The sequence below is a fragment of the Boleophthalmus pectinirostris genome, unplaced genomic scaffold, assembly GCF_026225935.1.
Source record: "Boleophthalmus pectinirostris isolate CB_2022bp ecotype Guang Dong unplaced genomic scaffold, ASM2622593v1 HiC_scaffold_19, whole genome shotgun sequence".
In the NCBI taxonomy this organism is placed as follows: Eukaryota; Metazoa; Chordata; class Actinopteri; order Gobiiformes; family Gobiidae; genus Boleophthalmus; species Boleophthalmus pectinirostris.
In genome coordinates, this window is record NW_026571140.1 from 23,499,213 (window position 1) to 23,522,061 (window position 22,849).

General features: G+C 38.9%; 1 long non-coding RNA gene across 2 annotated transcripts in view; it reads right to left on the bottom strand.

Annotated features, from left to right (window-relative positions):
* The window catches only part of LOC129409232 (uncharacterized), a 56,115-nt gene extending 33,273 nt beyond the window's left edge, over positions 1–22,842 (bottom strand). For both annotated transcript variants that reach the window (XR_008632304.1, XR_008632305.1), the window contains exons 1-3: positions 22,780–22,842; positions 22,394–22,477; positions 19,403–19,473 (exon numbers count right to left, since the gene is read on the bottom strand). This is a non-coding gene — a long non-coding RNA (uncharacterized LOC129409232). The remainder of the gene's footprint in view (positions 1–19,402; positions 19,474–22,393; positions 22,478–22,779) is intronic.
* Positions 22,843–22,849: the final 7 nt, after the last annotated feature.

The following is a 22,849-nucleotide window of genomic DNA, read 5'->3' on the forward strand; positions in this document are numbered from 1 at the left end:
AGAGTCACATCTGCTCCTGTCTCTGTCACCACGACGATACTGCCAAAGTCCATACGACAACCAGCACATGGCCCGGGGCGCCAGTGGCTGGCACAGAACGAGAACCACGTTTATTGGAAATGCCAGTTTACAAGATCTTATCTAGATTCAGTGCCACTGTTTGATCATTCTGACATTTCTCTCTAAACATGTAATTTTAAATGTTTCGTACTAATTTATGAAAATTATATTTTAACTATAAAAAATCTGTGGTTCCTACTGTGCATTCGTATACATTGCCCTGAAAAAACATTTTCTTTTACCCTTTGTCAGCTTTTTTACCTTCTTTTATCACTTCATTCAATGCTTGCTTGGTTCTCCAGCCATTCACCTTACATCCCCTTTATGGCTAGTCTACTTGGGTCGCCTCACTTGGCTTTATTACATTCTCCTCCACCTTATCTAAAGCTGCATCATATTAGGCCTCTTCCTTTCTCCCTCCATTCCTCCACACCCTTTTGACTGGCCCTCTCCCCAGCCAGCCCTCCCTCTATCCTCATCGTCGCTGCCAGAGTGTTTATATTTGCCCGGCCCACGGCAGAGTGCCTAACAAGGTGGAAAGAATTAGGGGTGAAAAGATGGCACTGCTGCCAGCAACACTCCCTCTCTCTTTCTCTCCATCTTTCTCTTTCTCTCTTTTTCTGACAGTAGATATATTTCAGCTAATGTACTTCTGACCTCTTCTAGTTCAATGGAGTATCAACAAAAATAATTAGCTACAGTTTAAATTGGTGTCAAAGTAGCTTTTTAAAAATGGGTTACTACCCTGTAAATCATATTTTCCTCAATCAGCGTCATTCTTTTTTCTCAGAGAAAACTTTAAAAAAAGAAAGTATTCTGAGCTATTTATGTTGTGAATATGTTGTGAATACAAAAAGACTTCCACCTCCCACTTTGTCAATTACTTTTCAATTCAGAGGTTTAACCTTATAGTTGCCTAGGGTAAAGAGCAAGAAAAGTGAGGTGCTTGGCCTGTTAGCTGGAGTATACAGGTCAGGAAACTATACTGTAGAACTGTGTGTGGAATGCCGACAAGCTTTCATACCTAGCCTTATTAGATGCTAAAATATGTGGGGAGGAGTGGTGCGAATGTGTAAGTAGTTTGTTAAGGGGACAAAATGCTACCTTGAAGAGCAGGGGTGGACATTATGGTGTGGTTTTTAAATGATAGCATGTGTTTTAACTCACAGAAGAGTAAGGCAAAGATCATGTGTTAAGGTGCATGTTTGCCTTTTGTGTGTGTGTGGCTAAGGGTGCTTCATGGGTGACACCCACCCAAGAACACGGTAAGTGATTAGATGAATCACCTTGAGTCTGTGGAATAGCTTTTAGATGTATTTTCAAAGTCACAGTATTTTAACCCTGGGCATAGCAGTGAGGAATTGGGGTGTGGGAATTTCTACAGGAGTCATTTTAATACAACACTGGTATTAAAGTGGGGTTTCATGTATTAAGCAGCACATGCAATTCAGACTAGGCGTGACACGATAATTACTATATCGACTGTTCAATATATGGAACAATATATGAACGTTGTATTTTCTTCTGATAAGACAAATTCTAAAAAGCTAAATATCTTATTTACCTGTCATGTTTCGGCAATAGCACTTCCGCCTTCGTCAGAGATGTCAGCTGGCTGTCGTGACGTTTCTCTTAATCACCTGTCAGGTTGACATATCTGGCATACCTATCAGCCTGACCATGCCTACCAAAGCACGGACAATCAACAGAGACGAGGGGCGTTTACCTTGGCTCACACATAGAACTTGCTTCTCCAGAGACCATCATGCAATGGTAGGCATGGTCGGTCAGATAGATATACTAGATCCGTCAAACCGACCACATCTGGGAACAACACACGATAAGGGTCACGTCACAGCAGCCAGCTGACATCTCTGATCAAGGCGGAAGTGCTACTGCCGAAACATGTCAAGTTAATGAGCTATTTAGCATTTTAGAATTTCATACACAACATTTCTATATAATAATATTAATAATAATTTATTTTCTAAACATGATTCTGGAATGATATACTTTAGTATTTATCACATATTCAGTTTCTTTGCAATAGTGGAGAATTGTTGCCATTTTTACATAATAGGAGATTATAAGATTTGAGCTGTAAAGGGTAAAATGAATAACTTCTACGGCTAATGATTCACTCTGTTCGCTCTCCATGGTGCTGAAAAGTTGAATTGTTAAGTATAGGCTCAGAATGGCTATTGAAAACTATATTGTGAGGATATTTTGGTGAGAATGCAAATCAACAGGTACTCTCCACTGTCAAGTATAAACTTTATGTCCAAAGATTCAAGCACAGACACAGGCTGCTAGCCGCTCCAGATAATGCACACTGGAATGTTTCACTGCATGGTCCTGTTTATAATCCTATCAATGAGCGCCCACTCCCACATGCACAGGTGTAAGTGTGTATGTGCATTACCGTGCATGAGTGTGCATGTGGGTGTACATGTGCATGCGTGCTTCCATGTGTATGTGTGAGCATGGGTGTGTATGTATGGGTGTGTGTGTCTGTGTATGTTTGTGTGTGTGTGTCGAGAGGGAGATGGATCCAAGTGCAGGGTCTTAGCAGGGTTTGCTTCAGTGTGATAACAGCCAGTGATTTGTATCTGCAGATAAAGCATTGGCATAATAAATGTTGTCGCTCACCTAACCCCATTTCTCATGCTTTGCCCGTCTGTCCACCACATACTCTATCTACTTGTTTTTGATAAAACTTATTTTTCAGTTGTATTGCTTTTTATGCAGGTATGCTCCTCTCTTGTCTCCCACTCTCTCACTCACACAGACATACATGAATGAGCGCACGTGGTGCAGAGTGTGAAGGTGTCAGTGCTATTCTCAGGTCAGTTGGACTTGATCTTTTCCACCTTGTGCTTTCACACATTATCACACAGCCCGCAGCCTCAAACAGAGCCACACAGGGGCACAAAAAATAAGAGAGACATCATAATAATCCTAACATTAGTTACTATTCTTTGTAGCAGTTAATAGAAGTTTTCAATGATCAACTGTCAAAGTGAACTTCCTGTGTTTTCAGTCTTGTGGGTACAATTTCCTGACAAGATAAAATGTTCCTTTACTTCTGTTGATCTATAGTTTTTCTGCTGGTCTGCCATAAATTTCTGTCAGTGTATTAGCTGAGGTTGGGTGATATTCAATTCTCCTCTCGGTGGTTAGTCCATCTGCCTCTTATCCCTCCTAACTCTGATCTAATTCTTACCTCTGCCAGTACTAATGCTTGCTGCTTTGGGATAGACTGTCTCCCCATACTTTTAACACTCATGTTGTCTTTATCTTCCATATGTCTGTTGGTTCTTCAGTTTCGTTACTCTTTCACTGTGCATCTACTTCCAACTCACCATTTAGTGTGTTCAGCGTGTTTGAAGAAGTGTAAAAATGGGTTTATTACGAGATATAGGTCTATCCTGAATACACTCTAATTTCCCATAATGAACTGCAGCGCAAACTTTACCTTCATCATCTTTAGATCTCATCTTATGGAAGGAAAAGAAATCAATTTTCACTCTTATTAAGGGAGGCCTAGTCATGCTTAAGTCTCTGATTCCTTCTCTCTCCTCTTAACTCTCTCCCATTCCTTCTCTTTGACTGTCCCTAATGTATGTCTCCTTTCTTTTACCCTTTGTGTTCATTTTTCATCCACACTCGTCTTCGCGATTATCCCAGTGCATATCAGAGGCTCTTAATGAAGATTCACAACAGTTTCCCCTCCCAGCTAATACCTTATCAAAGGAGAAATCTCGTTCCAGAAAATCAATTTTCTTTCATATTATTAAGTCCTTCTTTACTGCACTTGCATGCGTGATTCCTTTGGTTTTGGTGCCGCAAAGCAACAGTGAGGGATTTAACCTGATGAACTCTGCTCACTCTAGTCATATGCAGCACTGATCTGAACTGTTGCTGTTTTAACAGATATTAGGTCAAAGTTAAAAATGAAGAGTGAAGCATGCACCAGAGAGATCATAAGGGGAAAATCGAGTTCAAAAAGTCTAACTTTGCATTCTCAAATGTACAATTTTCACTTTTTATGTGGGTAACATGAGAAAGCTGCAATATTTGACATTCTAGCTGAAATTCAAACCATAAATGTACCTGTAATTACAGGACAGTACAGTGCTTATTCAAAGCTTCTTTTATAGGTCACAGCTGGAATTGTTCATAGAAGTCAAACCAAAAGTGCATTATAAGATTCTACATGTACAATATGCAGAGTAACCCCAACTAACTAATGTTGACTTTTAATACAGGTATATAGGTCATAAAGAACTAATCGAATTCGGACCAGGGCCAACAGTGAAATTCACAGTAAATATTTTAGCCAAACTACTGTCTAGAAGAACGAAACTAAACCAGCCACAAGGAGAATTGTCAGGAATTATCTTAAACTAAGTGAGAAAGATGACTATTAATGCTATTTTATAAAATTTTAATTATCTTTAAATAAGACGCACAATAGGAGGTGTGTATTATGACTTCACTAATACACTGATCAATACAATGATCTGGTGCCACTTTATATTAAGGCCACTAAATGTACAACATATTGTAAAGCTGTCACCATATAGAATATATATGTTGAGAATTAGGTCCAAGGAATACATCTCTAGGGTATTACACTCTCATCATCATCAGTCTCTAATTTATTCGCTATAAATTAATGCCAAGGATTTACTCGTCCATAAGGAAACACTGCCAAATTAAACAACCTCTAGCCTGCTCGCTGCTTAATAGCTTTTGATACATACAATGTACATGTAGGAAGGGCATCCAAGACCAGGAGTCAGGAGACAGTGGCAAGTAATACGATAAAACCAGCCAAATAAAATTTCAAAAAGTTGTTTTTCAGTGTTGTAGCCTACAGAGCCAGAAGAGGCTCTATGGCAGGAGGGCTAGGTGATAGATAAAGTAGGGCAGCAGTAATGATGAGGCATCATCGATGTAAATGATACTCAGGGAGGCCTGGCGAGAGAAGCAGGGGGTGGTGAGCAGGTGAAAGAGGGGAGAAGCGAGAGATAGTGGTGCTCTAGAGAGACGGAGCAGGTGAGCAAAGGCTGTGAGGAGAGCTGGATGGATGGAGGGTGGGAGAGAGGGAATAGAGATGATGAAGAGGGAGAGGAGAGAGAAACAGAGGTGCTGGGGGTGGTGATGTATGTAGGCCTGTCACAGAGAGCTCGGGGAAGATGCAGTGTGCTCCTTACACTTGGGAAGCAACACCCCCACCCACTCAGCCGCACAGACACCCATACACACACGCATTTGGCATCTGTCCCACACCCACCTCACACCTCTCCCCAGGTCGGCCCAGGCGTGGAAGCAGACTAATAACCTAAAGGTTGTCGGGTTGATCCCCACCACAGACAGGGGTGTTTGCTGGCTGTGAGCTGAAAGCTGGAGGTGGCCTGTATTACTCCTGAAGTTCTCACCAGCAATGCCCTTGAATAAGACATCAAGTCCCACGTTGCACTGCAGGTGGGCTTTTGCATCACTGATGACATATAAATGGAGAAGGCCGAGATGTACCAGAAAACAAATTTTGTTTTGTTTTTTCAACATTTCAAACTAGTTGTTACACAATATCAATAAATTAAGCCTAACAAGTCGTGGCTCATCCAGGAGAACACATGTATATAAAAGACGCTCAACTTAAAAAGTGTGTTTTTCTTTATAAAAAACAAAACAATGGCAAGACTTAGCAAGTATAGTCCATAAAATGCACAGTTGTTACATGTTGAATCATGTGGATGTAAACTTCTGTCCAGTTCACAGTCCACATATAAAAGTGAAGATGTCTTTCTCGTTTACATAGGTGTGTACATCATAAGAAGGACAGTATGAGAAATGTATTATGTGGTGGTGTTTGGAGTCACAGAGCTAAGTAATCCATTCTCCCCACAGTGGTATGGAGAGGCTCTGCTGCCATGGCACGTTCCACACACACACATACACGTACACACAACGCACAAAGACGCACTCAAACACACAAACACTTGTCATGCTGGGTTACACAGAGCCATGATCGCATTATCTGGAGCTGGACCTTACACTCTCATTCACTTATGCAGCATTCTCTGTTGATTTCCGTCACACACTCCCACAGTATAGGAACCAGCGGCTCACCTGATGGGCTGGGTGAGATACAGCTTGGTCCAAACACACACAAATGCTCGGTGGTCCCGCTGACAACCTCTTCCACGCCAGATTAATCTGGTTTACAGTCTTATCTAAGCATAGATAGGGCCTCCACAGGCACATAGACACAAATATAATATCACATTTGGACTGGCAGGAGCGATGAACTGGAGACATGCAAACACACACAGGCTCAAACCCAACTGGTCACGAGAATACAATCTACCTGCAGGAGGGCTGAACAAACAAACAATAAAAAGTGAATGAATAAAAAAAAAGAGAAAAACAGAAGTTGTAGGAGCAGAGGTGGGGGGCAGTGAGCAAAAGTTTGGATTCGACAAACATCACATTAGTCACAGCCAGGAATCTCCGCTCCCTCCCACAGAAATCTAAGCAGAATATTGAAGCCATAATCCGCCAAACTTCAGTGTCCTTTCTGCCTTGTGAAGGTCAATATTTAGTCATCCTAAGCATCACCTAGTGCCATCGAGCCACTTTTGTTTGTTCCAGACTTTGGAAATCAGTGCATTTTTAGTATGTATAAATTACAAGATGACCATTTCTGTTATAATCTGTGCATGCCTGGCTTAAAATTAGTAGGTTTGGCTTCAGCACAACAGATGAAATTCTTACAGCAGAGAGACTTAGTGGAAGAGTAAAGTAGATGATAGTACAGTCATAACAGAAGAGTCCAGAGGTAGAAGAGGAAAATGGAAGAAGTTGAGAGAAGTCAGTGGGATTAAGGTGATTTAATTAACCATTGTCTGTGACATCCCTCTCAAAGCCCCAGGTTACATACACTTTCACCAAAACATGGCTCTATACTAATGAAACAGGATATTTTCTCACTTGTGTGGTCTTCATATGAATATCTTAACAATTCTAATACATAAAAATATTACATGAGGATGGCATAAGAAGGCACGAAAGCTATAACCTAAAATTAAGTACAAACGAAAACAATTCTATTTTATACTAATACAGTACAATAGGGGGGAAAAAATCTTCATTATTGTTCCCAGGTGACTATAACCCTCCTTTTTTGTTCTTTAAACAAATGTTTATAAAGTGAAATTAAATTCCACACCAACTTCTGGAATAATCTGTATTAAATTAAATAAATTTAATTTTGTTAAATTTTAAACTACATAGATTTGCTATGCACTTCAGTCCTTTACGATTACAGTCTTAACTCTTTAATAATAATCCTATTTTGTGCTACCTAATTCCTTAGCTTGTCTTGGTCTTTCCTCCTCTCTCTTTTGCTTCCTGCTCTGTCTCTGACTGGTCCGTCTGCTGCTCTGCTCTAGCGGAGAGCTGCCGTGTGTGTGTGTGCTCACATACACAGTGTGCGCTCTGCTCCTGTACTGAATGCTGTGAGTGGCCTCTACTGGCTGACTGAAGGGAAGAAAAATATTCTTAGTGTTCTTTTGTTTTGTTTTTAAATCCAAAATCATTTAAATTAAATGTGTACATAAAAGAACATATTTTCTAAAATGAATATAAGGGCTTATGCAGGTCACTGGAGCAGAGATCCAAAAAGTTTGATTGTGTTGCCAAATGAATCTGCGTGTGACACAGGGGCACAACGCTGGTACAGTAGGCCATAGATTTATTGCTTTCTAGGGAGTAGAAGGCTGCAGGCCCCAGGGGTCTGTCCTCACATCAATATACAATGACACACATCGACCCAGCAGCGGCCCACTTGCTTCATCACTAGGACAAAGTATCATCGATAGTTTGAGGGAGGATGTCTCCGCACGCTTCAGAAAATAACCATACCTAATACAATTCCATGCAAAGTTTTCCAATAGAGAAGTTGTAAAACACGAACACTTTGTAAGTTTCTAAAAGCAAGACTGTTATGACACACACAAAACTGAATAAAATACACTTCAAATCATATTTGTGTGTTTAATAAAACCATATTATGTTCAAACCATTTAATAGCATTCTATTTAAATCTATTTAAAAGAACACTAGTACAATATTGTAGCACTGGTACATTTTCATATAATTAACAAAATTATGGGACAAGGTTAATGTAACAAATCCTTTTGGTCTAAAATATCTTTCATGATAATACATATTTAATGTACATGTACATTAATGTTGTTTAGGGGGCAATTGTGGGTTACATTTCACAAATAATTTCTCCTGAAAACAGATGTAATGTTTTATTTCTGTAAGTGTGAAAATTCACCAAATGAAGCAGTCCTCCCAAATTCACAACAGAACATGCTCCAGTGAGCCAAAGTTTCTTTTAATTCTCAGGGCATTTTTTATGACAGTACATTTCAAAATATATTTGGAGTCTTCTTTTCAATGGCCAGTATAACCAAGATTAAAATAGAAAATAATGCCTAAACAAGTTTAAAAAGTTGGGAAAGTAACAAACAATAGGAGGAGCAGAAAAGACAGTATGCTGTAACATTGAGTGGAGAGAGTTTGTTGCCATTGAGTGATGAAAAGTCCATATGTTACGGAGCCATCATAAATTATGTCCCACAACGTATGGTGGAAGGGGCACAAGGTTTGCACTGTATGTGTGTGTGTGTGTGTGTCATCCAAAAATAGGACAACCACCAAGCTACTCAGACAGCTAGCCCAGGAAACAAATAGCTCTCTTCACTACCAGGACAGACCTCCTGCACCCACAGCAGAACTGGCCACACACCCACGAGGACTCACTGCATGAGTAAGTGCACCACTTGCCCCTTGAGCAATTCAAATGCGTTCAGAAATGCACCATACATAAAACCTTTGCCTGTAAGCAGAAAACTATACAACATGCTGTTAGAATAGATGTGTAATCAGTACTAAGGCAGGGAGGTCATGGGGAGCTGTCCAATGTTTATAAAAAGAAAAAAAAACATAATTGACTTCTGGCCAACACTCATGATGACACAAGATATAATTGGAAAAAGTCCTGTTACTTTAGAAGCAACTTTATATTACGTAATGTTTTGGTCCAAAATAAAAATGATGGCATGGCAAAAGAGATGGAAAAATCTGATGTGTTAACATTTAATAAAGCTCATATATTATTACGCTTTCAGTTTATATTGTTCACAATCAATATGTTTTATTTCATGTATTTTTATTTCATTTCTGTTCATTAAAATTGTCATGGAATGTGGAGGGAAAATAAAGATTATCAATAATAAATATATGACAACTCCAAATTGAACAAAATGCTTTCTTAACTTTCTTAAATTTAAAAATAGACGGTGAAGTACTGTATACAGTGAGCAAAGTTTTTGCCTAAGTTCTGAAAAGTGTTACTCTTTGAAGATGTTCCTCCTGTATAGCATCTGCTGTAGTCATAGTGCGATCGCGGAGGACACAGCCAGAGGTGGCTTGTGATCTTGCCCCAAGTGCATGAACTCAGACCACAGAGGAAAGTGCTTCTACCTGACTATCCATGTCTGTGCGCTGTTTGTGTGTTTACTAATAAATCATCCCATTATACATCATAAGTAGGCCATCATAATTAATTGGGCGGTCAAGAGAAGCTCTGACAACAAGCCCCCAGCGGTGAGCATGCACACACACATACACACACATGCACACACACTGCCTTAAAGAAGCTACACATAGTCCACAGCTTGTGTTACGGAAAACCACTGCATCAAATCTAGAGTGATAAAAAAAAAAAAAACTAATACTAGTTTTTAATACTAGAAAAAAAGTTATGAAAACAGATTAATAAACTGAGAAAATTAGATATGTTGCAATGTCAAAAGGAATTTAAAATAGAACTAAAGACAGTCTCTCTACGTTTCATGTATGTGTTGAATGTCACATGTCAGACATCTATACGTGTGTATAAGCACCTCATCACAATGTTTCTTAATATGCCTTCTCCCACAAGTGACCATAACGTCCTATACGCCCTATATAACATTAGTGAAAGAGATAGGGAAGTGGAAGTAGTCAGAGTGTCAGTGCTAAAAGGAAAAGTGGGAAAGGTGACCCTGGAAGGAAGAATGAATGACCTCTGATACCCATCTTTAGATCGGAGGAGAAAAAGACACCTGATTGGGCTTTGAATAATTTAAAGGGACATTGCACACAGCCTTGTAACCCCACCTCCTCACACTGGGCTAAAATAAACAAATGTTACTCTTCAGGTGAATGGCCGACTCAAAGCAGGTGAGGTGTTGCTAGTGCTTTTTATATGTATTTTTTTTTATCATGTTATTATCATAACTTAAAAACCTAAAAAAAAAGCACTGCTAAAAATCTCAGTTCAATACATTTTACAAATTGCTTGCACATTTTCCCCCTAAACCAATCAGAAGTATATCCCAAGATGAGATCATACTGGTAAACTTGAGCAATGCTATGGTGGCGACTGTAGTGAGTTATGCAAATGTCATAATCTCTTAATATAAAGAAAAGTGTTCACAGTGATACTCCTGAAGCTCCAGTGGCACAAAACAGATTTATTGGTTTAATTCAATGACCCCTGCACCCTCATATATGGCAGAGACACGATACAGGGAGAAGCGAAGACCAAGGTCAGGTCGAACAAGGTCAAGTTCAGTCCTTCTCCCAATGTACTGCATTATGCAGTCAGCTGACTGAATTAGCATGACAACCTGATTTAGTCAACCTCTTTACCCCAATTCATCAGTATAACACATACACTTACACACACACCCACACACACCAACCATACTATGCTTCACAAACGTAATTAAAATGGGCCTATGGAGATGTAGATCGTCCCAGTAGTATCTGTGACTCAAATATGGCTGTGTTCAGAAACCTGTGGGATTGCATATATGACACAAAGAATTATAAAACTCCAGAGAATTACTATGTTAAATAAAATGGGGCTTACTTGGGGCACAAGGAGAAACAAAATCAGATTTTGCTTTGATAAAAGTTAACAGAATATTGTTAATAAGTCTTTAACTCAGTCACTACTCAATTATAGAATATATTAACATGAACACACACTTGTACTTAATTTCTACACTCAACTATTAAAATCACATAATGAGAGATATAGCAATATAGCTAAAATCATATCACTGTAACTGCATTAAATAAAAGAAAAACACTCAAATAAAACAAACAGGCAGAAATCATGACAAGCACGACATCCTCTATTACAGCATCAGTAACAGTCATCCAAAGCACAGCAGTCATTCAGCAAGCCAGTGAGGGAGAGATAGAGAAAAGGGACTAAGTCTAAATTAAGATGTTAGATGCTGGCTTTCCAATAGGACCTTGACACAGTGGTTGACCTACTCATGACAGGATCCCAGTGCCACGGATTTGGAATTCTATTAGTATTACCAGCTATAGGGGAGGGGGAAAAATGTCATGCAGTCATCAGGAAGAGGCCAATCCATAGCTTCTATCCATCAGCCAATTACTGGTGCTAAAGTGGAATTAGATAGGTATTGACAATGAGAGGAGGTGGAGAAAGATTAAGAAACGAGATGGGGGACCAGGAAAGAGCAGCAGGATGTGCATGGTGAGGGATAGGAAACACAAGAAAAATGAAGATGAAAAAATAATCAATTTGTTATTAGATAATTCTATGTTTAGTAAACACATTCAAGTTATATTAGGTAGTATGAAAAAGAAGACGAGATAGATTAAAGAAAGGCAGGAAAAAGAGATGTTAAAAGATGGGGGAAGTATGGAGAGAGAGAGAATATGAACTCACAGCTACGTAATGAATTTATGCCTGGCTGGCAGATCTTTATAAGTTATTGGAAAAATAGCTGGGGAGGTGTATTGACACAGCTGGGCCTAAGATCAATACATCGAGAATGGGCAATACATTTTAATTTAAAACTGTTCAAACTTTAGCAGTAAATCCATGTGGCTCAGAGCAGCCCTTTGCTTCATCTCAGCACACACACATCTTTTTAGTCATGCACTCAGTCACATAACCGACATGCCACATGTTTATTTAAGTTCGCAACTTTCTCAACTTAGATGTGTTCAAGATTTTGGTCTGTGAAGGTGCTGTCCATAATTGCCACCCTAAAGACCAGTTTTGGGAGAAATAAATAGAAAGGCACTCCGACACCTGTTTTCAGCTAGTTCAATTAGCATATTTAATTAACGTTAATCAATCCAAACAAATTATTTTTTAACACCTAGAATAAATCATGCCATGTAGTGCTTCGCCACCTCTACACTAGATGACCCAGCAAACCTTTCATAGATTCTAAAACAAATGAGACAATGCTAGGCAATGAGGCTTCATGTATTGTATTTTTTTCCTTTAGCTGTCTCTATTCAAGTGCACTACATCATTACTTGTGATTAGAGCTTCTCAGAGACAACAAATTAAAAAGAGAAGGATTATCTCGACAAAGGCACAAAATTTGCTTCAAGAGCTAATACATACGTTTGGATCATGAGCAAAAAGAAATTAGGCAAGGCAAGGCAAGTTTATTTGTATAGCACAATTCGTACACAAAGTAATTCAAAGTGCTTTACAGAATAAGAAATACATTAAAATCATAATAAAAACAAATCAAAACATAAATAATCATGAAGATTAAAATTAAAAAAGAGAGACATAAATTGGAGAGAAGAGTGCGGAATGAAAACCTTTCAGTTATATGCACAGTTAAACAGAAATGTTTTGAGCCTGGATTTAAACAGCGTCACAGAAGAGGCCTGTCTCACATGTTCAGGAAGACTGTTCCAGGTTTTAGCTGCATGAACCTGAAACGCTGACTCCCCTTGTTTAGTCCTGACTCTGGGCACCAGCAGGAGGTCGGTTCCTGAGGTCCTCAGAGTGTGAGATGGTTCATATGACACTAACATGTCACAGATGTACTTTGGTGCTCGGCCATGGAGAGACTTGTACACAAGCAGAGCTGCTTTAAAGTCTATTCTCTGAGGCACAGGAAGCCAGTGCAGAGACCTGAGCACAGGACTTATGTGCTCGTACTTCCTAGTTCGAGTAAGGACCCGAGCTGCAGCATTCTGGATGTTCTGCAGCGTCTCACAGCTCGTTTGGAGAGACCAGTGAGCAGACCATTACAGTAGTCTAACCTACTGGAGACAAATGCATGGATAAGTTTCTCCAAGTCTGATTTAGACAGTAAACCTTTGATTTTTGCTATGTTTTTTAGATGGTAAAAGGCTGCAGATGTTATTGATTTTATGTGACTGTTAAAGTTCAAGTCTGAGTCCATTATTACCCCTAGATTTCTTGCCTGATTTGAAGGTTTTAGAGAGAGACTGGAGGTGACTGCTGACACTGTCCCTTTGTTTCTGTGGACCAAACACTATGACTTCAGTCTTGTCGGAGTTTAGCTGGAGAAAGTTGTTTTGGGAAATTAGGATATCATATGACATTATTAGATATTTCTCTTCATTCAGCTTATATATACATGTGAATCCACCAAAGGTTAACAATTACTGTAATTACTGTAATTAGTTAATCCACCTGTCACTCTCTCTTGCATGACAGATGTTGACCAATAAGCGGCGTGGGTGATTACAAGTGTATGTTTGAGCATAGAGCTCCATTTAACTGAAAACTAGAAAAGCACTCAGAGAGCGCAGACCTCCGCCAAGGACTACCCCCATTTTTTATATAAACTGCGATAAAATCTGTCTTCTGGATCAGATCTGGATCAGCCTTTGGAATATGAAAGAGGATCCCATTGATCTGTCCCTGTCATCAATTTCAATTCATGGGTTTGGTCAATAATTAACCGAGATATTGAGAAACAAAATATTTGGCCCCATTTACCACAATGTTAACTAAAATTTCAAAGTGAAGAATCCAGGATTTCTTCCGGATCACCCCCAAAATGAAATCAGTTCTTCCTTTTCACATTTCCAACAAATCCTTTCATCAAAATCGGTCCATAACTTTTTGAGTTATGTTGCTAACAGACAAACAAAAAAACAAACAGACAAACGCCGGCAAAAACATAACCTCCTTGGCGGAGGTAATTACTGGATCACAATGTCACCAAAAAGCAGATCATCACAGGGGTCAGCTCACAATTCAATTATTATCACCTTAACGTTCAACCTGAACTAAAGCTTTAGAGCAGGTGTTCTTAACCTTTTTGACACTGAGGCCCAATTTTTCCAGTGCAGAGTGGCCCGGGGCCCATTAAATAATAACACTGTATAGTAGGGGTATTCAACTAAAATTTGAGGAGGTCCGGTTAGAGAAAATCTCCTCAAGTAATCATAATGTCTAACTTGTGTTATGACTGTGATACAGAAGCAGCCTTGTTTATCAGTGACTGAATGTATGAACAATAGAATAAAAAAAACAAACAAGTTAAAAACATTTCAACAAAACATGTTAACACTAAAACACACAGTAGGCCTACATTCAATATAGGGCTGCACATTAAAATTAGAGAAAATAAATAAAATGGCTAAATTGTGCATCTTAAAACAAAATGCTTAATTTCAGGGGAAAAAAAGCAGCTTGAGTTTCCCTTTTTCTTTAGTTTTCACATCTCGACTTAACAGTCTCAATACATTTTTCAACAGATATCTCAAATCCTCTTTCCTCTGTGTCTGCACAGATTTGATTGGCTACGTAGCATCACAATTATTTTGTATGTTCTTTGGTCCATTAATACAGTGCTGTAAAGTTTAGAGTCTAAACTGAATAGGCTCTATTCAACTGATTCATTCTTATAAAATGAACTCCATTTAGCCTAGTGTGAGAAATGCTACAGTCTAGAAATGCTACTAGATCGAACCAGTCCTGAACCATCGGGAGAAGCTCCGATTCAGGCCGGGTCCAGATGAGCGGGGAGTTGTGCGCAGAGGACAGACTGCTCAGAACAACATTTAACCAACCAAACTGGACTGAGTTGTGTACAAAGTTCTACATGCTGCTGTTTTATGAGTTCAGTGGTGATAACTTGAGATGAAGATGGCCCGTGGTGTCGGTACCTTTCGCAATTAGAGGTACCTCTGTTCTCCCAGGTAAAAGTGGTACGGAGTACATCTGGCTGACCCTGTCCGGGTCTATGAGATGGCGTCTGAGTCTGGACAGGTAAACGCAGTCAGCTAGTTAGCAATCCTGACGCAGTCCCATGGCCCTTGCAGCCCACTGAAGCAAAATTTTAAGTTTTTTACGGCCCTCTATGTGGCACCCAAATTGTTTGGTTAAGAACCACTGCTTTAGAGCACTATATCAATAATAACTGTCCAAGAACTTTTTTGATAAAGAGTGGGTGGGCAAGTGGTATGAAAAAAGTAATTAGACAATGTAAGCAGTAAGAGTGGATGCTAATCTTTTTGCACACAGGCCTCTTATAAATGTTGCTAATGATAATGTCACTATAGTGATTTTCTAGCTGCATAAAACTGAAATGCTGATTCCCCGTGTTTAGTCTTGACTCTAGGCACCAGCAGGAGTGTGAGAAATCTTAATGTCCATTATACAATTTTTGTCTCATAAGATTGTTGGATATAACAATACAAAAAATGAGGAGTTTAAATTGTATGACAGCACACATGGCTGTGTCTGTGTGAATATCACGGTCTAGACTTAGTGTAGTAAAGTCGCAAAATTGTACAGGCTTGCTGAATCAAAGTCCTCAATAAGACCAAGGTGAAAGAGCCAGAGCCCTCCAAGGAGCAGAAGAGGAAGAAGAGACAAAACAGAAGGCGACTTAAAACAACCCAGACTCCACAAATTCAGACCTCAACCTGTATAAAGTCTACACCAAGACTGAAGACAAGGCGCTGGAGGCTATGGAGCAACAGGAGCAGAATCATCAGTCATGAAAGGTCTACAAAACAAACACCAGAATTGTGCTCAAACCAAACCAGCTTTCTCAGATCCTCACCTTAAGAACAAAAGTGGAAAAAGTCCTCAGTGAGACAAAGTCTAAGGAGCAGAAGCAGAACCATCAGAGCAGGCAGATCTTCACCAGTCACACCAGAATTGTCCTTAATGACTTTATTAAACCATGTATTTTTAACATCAAAATCATACCTTTTGGTTTGCTAACTTAAAATAATGTAAAGTAATTTAATTTTTTTTTTAAATATGCCATTTCCAGTTAGGCATTTAGGCAATAGATGTCACCTGGCAATGAACAATGTGAAAGTAAACAAATCCCTCGTCAATGCTATGCTAACAGAACCATTAGTTAGTTAATTGCGAACACAATTTGACCACATTTCTGGTGATGTTTTATGATTTTACAAACTGTGTAGGAGTTTTAAATAGAATGCAATAAAAACAGGCTGCGTTTACCTATATGGGAATTTGACCAGTGCAATGTTTTTATAGCTGTTTTTGCTTGTATATTTTAGTTTGCTCTAACTATCAGCCAATAAAAAAAGTACTTTCCAGTCCATTCAAAACTGTAGTGGAAAAGAAAGTACAGGTCCCTCTCAAATGCAGTGATGTAAAAGTAAAAAGTACAAACACCACAATTATTTACTTAAGTAGAGTCATTTTACTTTGTTACATTCTACCACTGGTAAGCACACAGAAAAAAAAGCTTTGGATGTCTATGGTGCTATCTTCTTCCTTCATATGCATGCTTTTTGGCACAGTGAGAAACAGAAAATCTGTGCAAACCGTGACAAATTAAATATTGTAAAAATACACACCTTTTACTCCACATTCACTCATTCCCAGCCTTCCTACTTATGTTAAAGCATATAAAATAGCACAGAATGCACACCAAGTGAACTAGCGGGGTCACACTAACAGCAACTGAAATACAGTGTACCTCATACAGTCATTGGGAGTCCAGCTTTTATTTTCAGTGGAACTAGTTAAGTGTTCAATATACAGCAGATAATGGTACATACTACATTACTGGGATTCAGACGTCACTGCATTCTATAGGTAATAATATTTAATACAGATGGAAGGCAGCTAAAATGAATGTTGTTAAAATGCAGATCTGTCTTTGTATTACAGTGACTCCTTGAGTCTAGTCAATAACAGAAATGACCAGGTTCAACATTTGTTAAGTTATCATATAGATATTTCATGGCCAAATACAATGTAATCAATAGGGAAAACTGCCTCTTGCTCCCCATCTGGGAGTATAACATCATTGCATTTTCAAATTTGAAAATATAATGTATGTAAAATATAATATAATATCAGATTTTATAATTTAAGGATGTAAAGAATTTATAAGAAACATCCAAAGGAAAAAAAATTACAAAATTGACCCTGTTCATTGTTCCCTTTGTATAACCTATTAGAAGTAAAATCAATAAATATATTTATTTTATCTGTAAATATTATGGGACAAAGGAATGGTGTATAAGTTTGCATTTTGTTTCTACCACATATATTCCCAGAGGATTTGGTAAAAAAAACAAAGGGCGTTTTGAATTAACTGCCCCTTAAGACACCTTCAGGTAAACACACAAGTCTAATATGGTTATAGTGCTGTCAGGTTTTCAATAGTGTGGGTTAATCAGAAAGGCAAGGGGAAGGCTGCTATCTACTCACTGCACTGCCATATTTATCGATTCAATTTACACACAAACACAGAGCTCCACTCAGCCATGTGTGCCACAAAACACACACAGATGCACACACAAATTGACACCCATTCGGAGCTCGAGAAAAGGCACCCATAACACCCCTTTAACTATTCTATTGGCCCCAAATGGATTTTCCCATTTTCTGCGGCAGAGCTAGTGGAAACAGTGGAGCAGAACTGAAAGTGATATAAATGTATCAAAAAACAGATGAACAAACATTGGAAGAAGATTTATTACTGAAGATTTTAATAAAAATTGGTGTCGGATGAATTGATTTTGGTTTAAGGGTGGGTGTTATAGGGAACAATTTATCGAGATGGCCCAGGTAAGATGCATTATTTTCCGATTGTTATCTGCCTTCCCTGTTTAAAGAGCTGATTTGTGTTGTGTATTGCATTTTATGGGGAAGAAGAAGAGGGGAACTTCTGATGATTTAGGTGAGATGTATTAATCAAAGGCAGCCTGTGTGAACCATAGATCGCCAAGCAAAGGAGGTACAGGTGACAGCTCATTCTGCTAAAGAATGTTTTGGAGCTGCACATCACTGCTTCTCAATTCCCCATTATTTTTCCCACTCCTTGCCCTCATCTTTCTATCTATCTAGCTCACTGTGGGTTTTGCCTCATCATTTTGGTCTTTTTTCTGCTCTCCTTTTTGTTGCTACCTCTCCATCTCACAGCCTCTCCTCACAGTTCATTGCTCTCTGGGTTTTAATTTTATGAGCCTATGGGAGTAGATTTTAACCATCCATGTGGCAAATAAACGGGAAATTAAAAGTATTATGCATTACCGCCTCAGAAAGTCTCATACACTTTCTCTGTGTTTGGTGACCTTTCTCGCTACTATCATCTTCAGGCTCACACAACGCTTCAGGTATTAGGTGCTGTAATGTTTGCTTTTGTAGTCCTGGTACAAAACCTGCTTGTATTTGATTACACATTCATATAGAGTGTTGTTTGTGGGGAGCATAAAAAAAGTATACATTGTATTTAGTGGGTATGTGTAGCGGAGTAGTGCCTGTCAGTCTAACATATAATGAAAGGCTATTTGGCCAGGCCACTCACCTGTGGCCAGGGTCTTTCTATTGATTTGAAAGTTAGATTGTTTGTGTGATGAGTGAGGCTTTAAGGGTGTAATGGACTCTACAAACACTATAATAGAATCATAGCATTTTCAAAGAAGCCAGTGTCGTTTAAACTATTAAATAACAGATATTCTAACAATCACAAACGGGCATTTCAATGTTAAAAATGGTTTATTTCCTGACCTACTCTACTTATTTTTTTTGATCTATTTTGATTATACTCCAATGCCATATAATGGGCCTATTTCTTGAGTAATTGGCCCATAATGGTAATCACTCTGCTGTGTGAGAGCTGGAAAACTAATCTGTCAGCAGGTATATTGGCCAAAAGGCCAAAGCTAGCCAAAGTTCTTTGGACACACACAGTAAAGCACAAATTTAAGTTTGTTGATGCGTGTTATAGTGTGGTCACTGGTACAAAGGGTGTGATTCAACAATGAGAGCCAGGGTGCCAGATCTCTTAAGACAGTGTGAAAAAGTATTATTACTTTATCATTTATTTTATTTTCTATCATGCAATGAGTTCTTGCTTTAGTTGAACATGCTACTTTTATTTAATTAAAAATATTCACGTCCCAACTGTAATTCTCATATGTTAACAAAAAATAAATAAATCACCTTGTAGTGGAACTGAAGAGAAGAGCCCGGGGTAGTGGATGTGGACACGATGGCACTTCAGATACAGAAGTCTGAAAAATACAACATAAAATACATAAAATGGTAGTTATTTTATCACATGTAATTGATGAGGGCCTAATAACTACGGTTTGCCCTGTGCATGCTATGTCCCTGTTTGTGTGTCTGAGTTGATTGTTCTTGACTTCATTAATCTCTGCAGTGTGGTTATGATTAGCTGTTTGAGGCATGCCAAAGGACATCAGACAGACGCACATACTCACACAGTGGACAATCTGGCCAGCTGAACTGTCCCTCTGTTACAGACATCCAATTACCTATAAAACTGTAAACATATTGAACAATAACAATCAAACCAAGCATTATAATATGGTTTAAAGAAGGCATATTTTATGCTTTTATGCTTGTGTCTGCTATACAGTATAGTTATAATCTACAACACCAAAGAACCATGTTAAAATTTGCAGCTTTTAACACAATATTAACCTAAAATAATTTAAACTTAAACTGTGGTGCCTAATGGGGGCTGACGGCGCCATTAACGTCATCACAACAAAGAGACGAAGATCACGTTAGCGAGCAGCATTTTTTTTTTTCATTTGTACCAAAATGACGATGTGACACTGCCAAATCCTAAATCCTATGCATATTGCAATTAAAAAAGAATAAAGTGAGTAGAGAGCAGTGGGCGTATACCAGTGGTGATAAAAACTAGAGTTGATCGGCATTAAGCAGTCTTGAAGTTAGAAATGACAGAAGTTAATGTTCATTCATCTTTAGACCATTTAAGTGGTTACCTTACCTCTATATATTTTTTTATTTTGACAAAAGCTTTTAATATTATTAATATCTATGCACCAACAGCAACAATCCTTACACTCCTACATGTTACATGCACATTTTCAGCTATACACTTTTTTAACCTAGTCCATAAAAAACAAAACTAAAATACTGGCAACCAAAATAAGTCAACTGAAATATCTACACGAGCATTGTGGAATAAAAATGCACAAGACAAATGTAGACCACAACACGAATCTCTGTGAGCAAGTGTCATCATTGACAGCCAAATGACAAATTGCAAAAACGAAAAATATGAGAAGTAATGATAGAATAATAATGCCACATGTGTACTGTATGTTTGTGTGTGCGCCTGTGTGTGTGCGTGTGCGAGTGTGGTGATGAATCTCTCATTGTGACAGTGGGGCCGGCAGCAGCGAATGTCCTTCTGGGTGGGACACACACACCAAAAGACACACACAGATGCACAACCACAGCACAGATGGAAGGACCGCACTAATGGATCACCCCTGTCTGCATGCAATCCGCCACAAATAATGATGAACCACCCCAGCATTAAACTATTTTACACAATGCTCAATTCATTACTTCCCTCTCTCTCTCTCGATGGGTATAGGTGGGCTAATAAAGGTATGATATTTCTCCTCTACTGGCACAATCATAGTTTTTATCCATTAGCAGGATATTAGGATGTGGAATGAGGAAAGGTGGTAGGGAGGGGAAGAGGAGAGTTAAAAAAGGACAATCGAATAGCATTGGGACTGCCTAAGTAACAGCAACTTCAGGTAAAAATATAAGAATCAGATATGTCTAAAATGATTTGATGATTTGATTTAAAATAAGATTATGTTAAATTCCAATGCATTAAGTGTATAAAAGACTGAGAGTCATTACAGATTTCAGTTGAGTGATCCCTGGTTGAAGAGGGATGCATCAGAGAGGGGTGATGTGTTGCAGACAGATGTTTAATAATAATGGCCAAACTGGCACCACTCACCACCACAGCTCTTCATGGCCACTGGCACACACACACACACAGTTTAGTTCACTCCAATATTATCACTCATACAATGACACATACACACAATGATGATCCATACACAGAGCATCCCCACACTCCCTCAGAGCTAGAGAGCCTAGTATCACTACTGGACTGTACATCTTTATGAGCAGTCCTGGCCGCAGCACATATGGCCCTCATTTAGGAACAATGGGCATGGAGAATGACTAGCTGGATGGACCTTCTGACAGTGAGAGGTGACCGGAGGCATGTTTAACGACAAGCTCCATATGTAGACATGAAGCAGGACATAAGTAGCTAAAAATATATATACATATTCATGTAGTTATTTATTTCTTTAATTAGCAATGTTCATGCTGAAAAATGTTTTAATGCTAATTGTGTAACTGTGTTAACTGAGTGGTTGTGAGTGAGTGAGTTTGAGGAAGGACCTTACCTTAAGGAAGGATTTGAATTGGGGGAAAAGGAATCAAAATCAGTTCACACATTGATCTACACTATAAGACATCTAATTAGCATTGTCACTAAAAGAATGGGGTTTGTTCTGACGGTCATGTCATGTCCTAAATACGTCTCCCTTTCTCTCACATCCTCTCTCCCTCTCACTCTCTCTTGGTTGTATTTGCGCTTGTCCTGTCTTGTAAAAACAACATTCCTCCTGTAATTACCAGGGTGGCTGCCCTCCTGCCATGTCTCGATGGATGGGCTTCGCCATCATGGTCTTGGCCCTTCAGCCATAACTCTACCTGGGACATCTGCTGCACGTCTCTGCAGCTCTGTGCTCACACTTAAGACAGCAAATTGGCCTTAGAAAAAGAGATAGTAACCACATCTAGCTGACAGAGAGACCTGGTGTGGTGCAAGAGATATGAAGAACCTCAGAGATACACACTTCCACTATTTGTCATTAAGTGGTCTAAAATAATCTATAATACTGACAGTCTTTTTCTTTGAGCAACTGGCAGACAGACAAGTCAGCTTCTAAACAGACAGACAGCTACTCCCAAACAGTCTACAAACTAGATCATCTTTACAGGTAAATTACTGGAAGAACAGAAAAGAGTGATGGAGCATGATCACATCAGAAATTGGGGAAAATTTATGGAGTAAAAGAAAAAAGTGAGGACACTGCAAAATCAATAGCTACTTACATTATGAGCAGACTGCAGAATCCAGTGGCTCTTCATAATAATCGGCAGATGTCTACAAAATTTGACTCAGTGGAAAAGAAAATTCTGAAAAACACACAAACATATACACAAAATACTTTTGAATTTTGCGAAATTAATTCACGTGAAATGTATAGGTTATAGAATTGAGATTGAGACAGTTTACAGACAGAACAAAAGTCTTATGATAGTCTTATGACCCCCCCAAAGTTTGGATATTATTTTTGCATGAACTGTGGCGGGAAACGAAAGTTGTCTTATCGACGTTTTATCGCGTTGAAAACAGTCACTGCCAGTTCCATGAGTGGCATATTTATTTTACTTTTGTACTGAGGACACATCTATTACACAAGAACCTTATACCACACCTTAAAAACTCAGAACAAAAGTTTTCGTTCGATCGGCGAAACCAGAAGCTCTCACTCAGCAGCACCATCT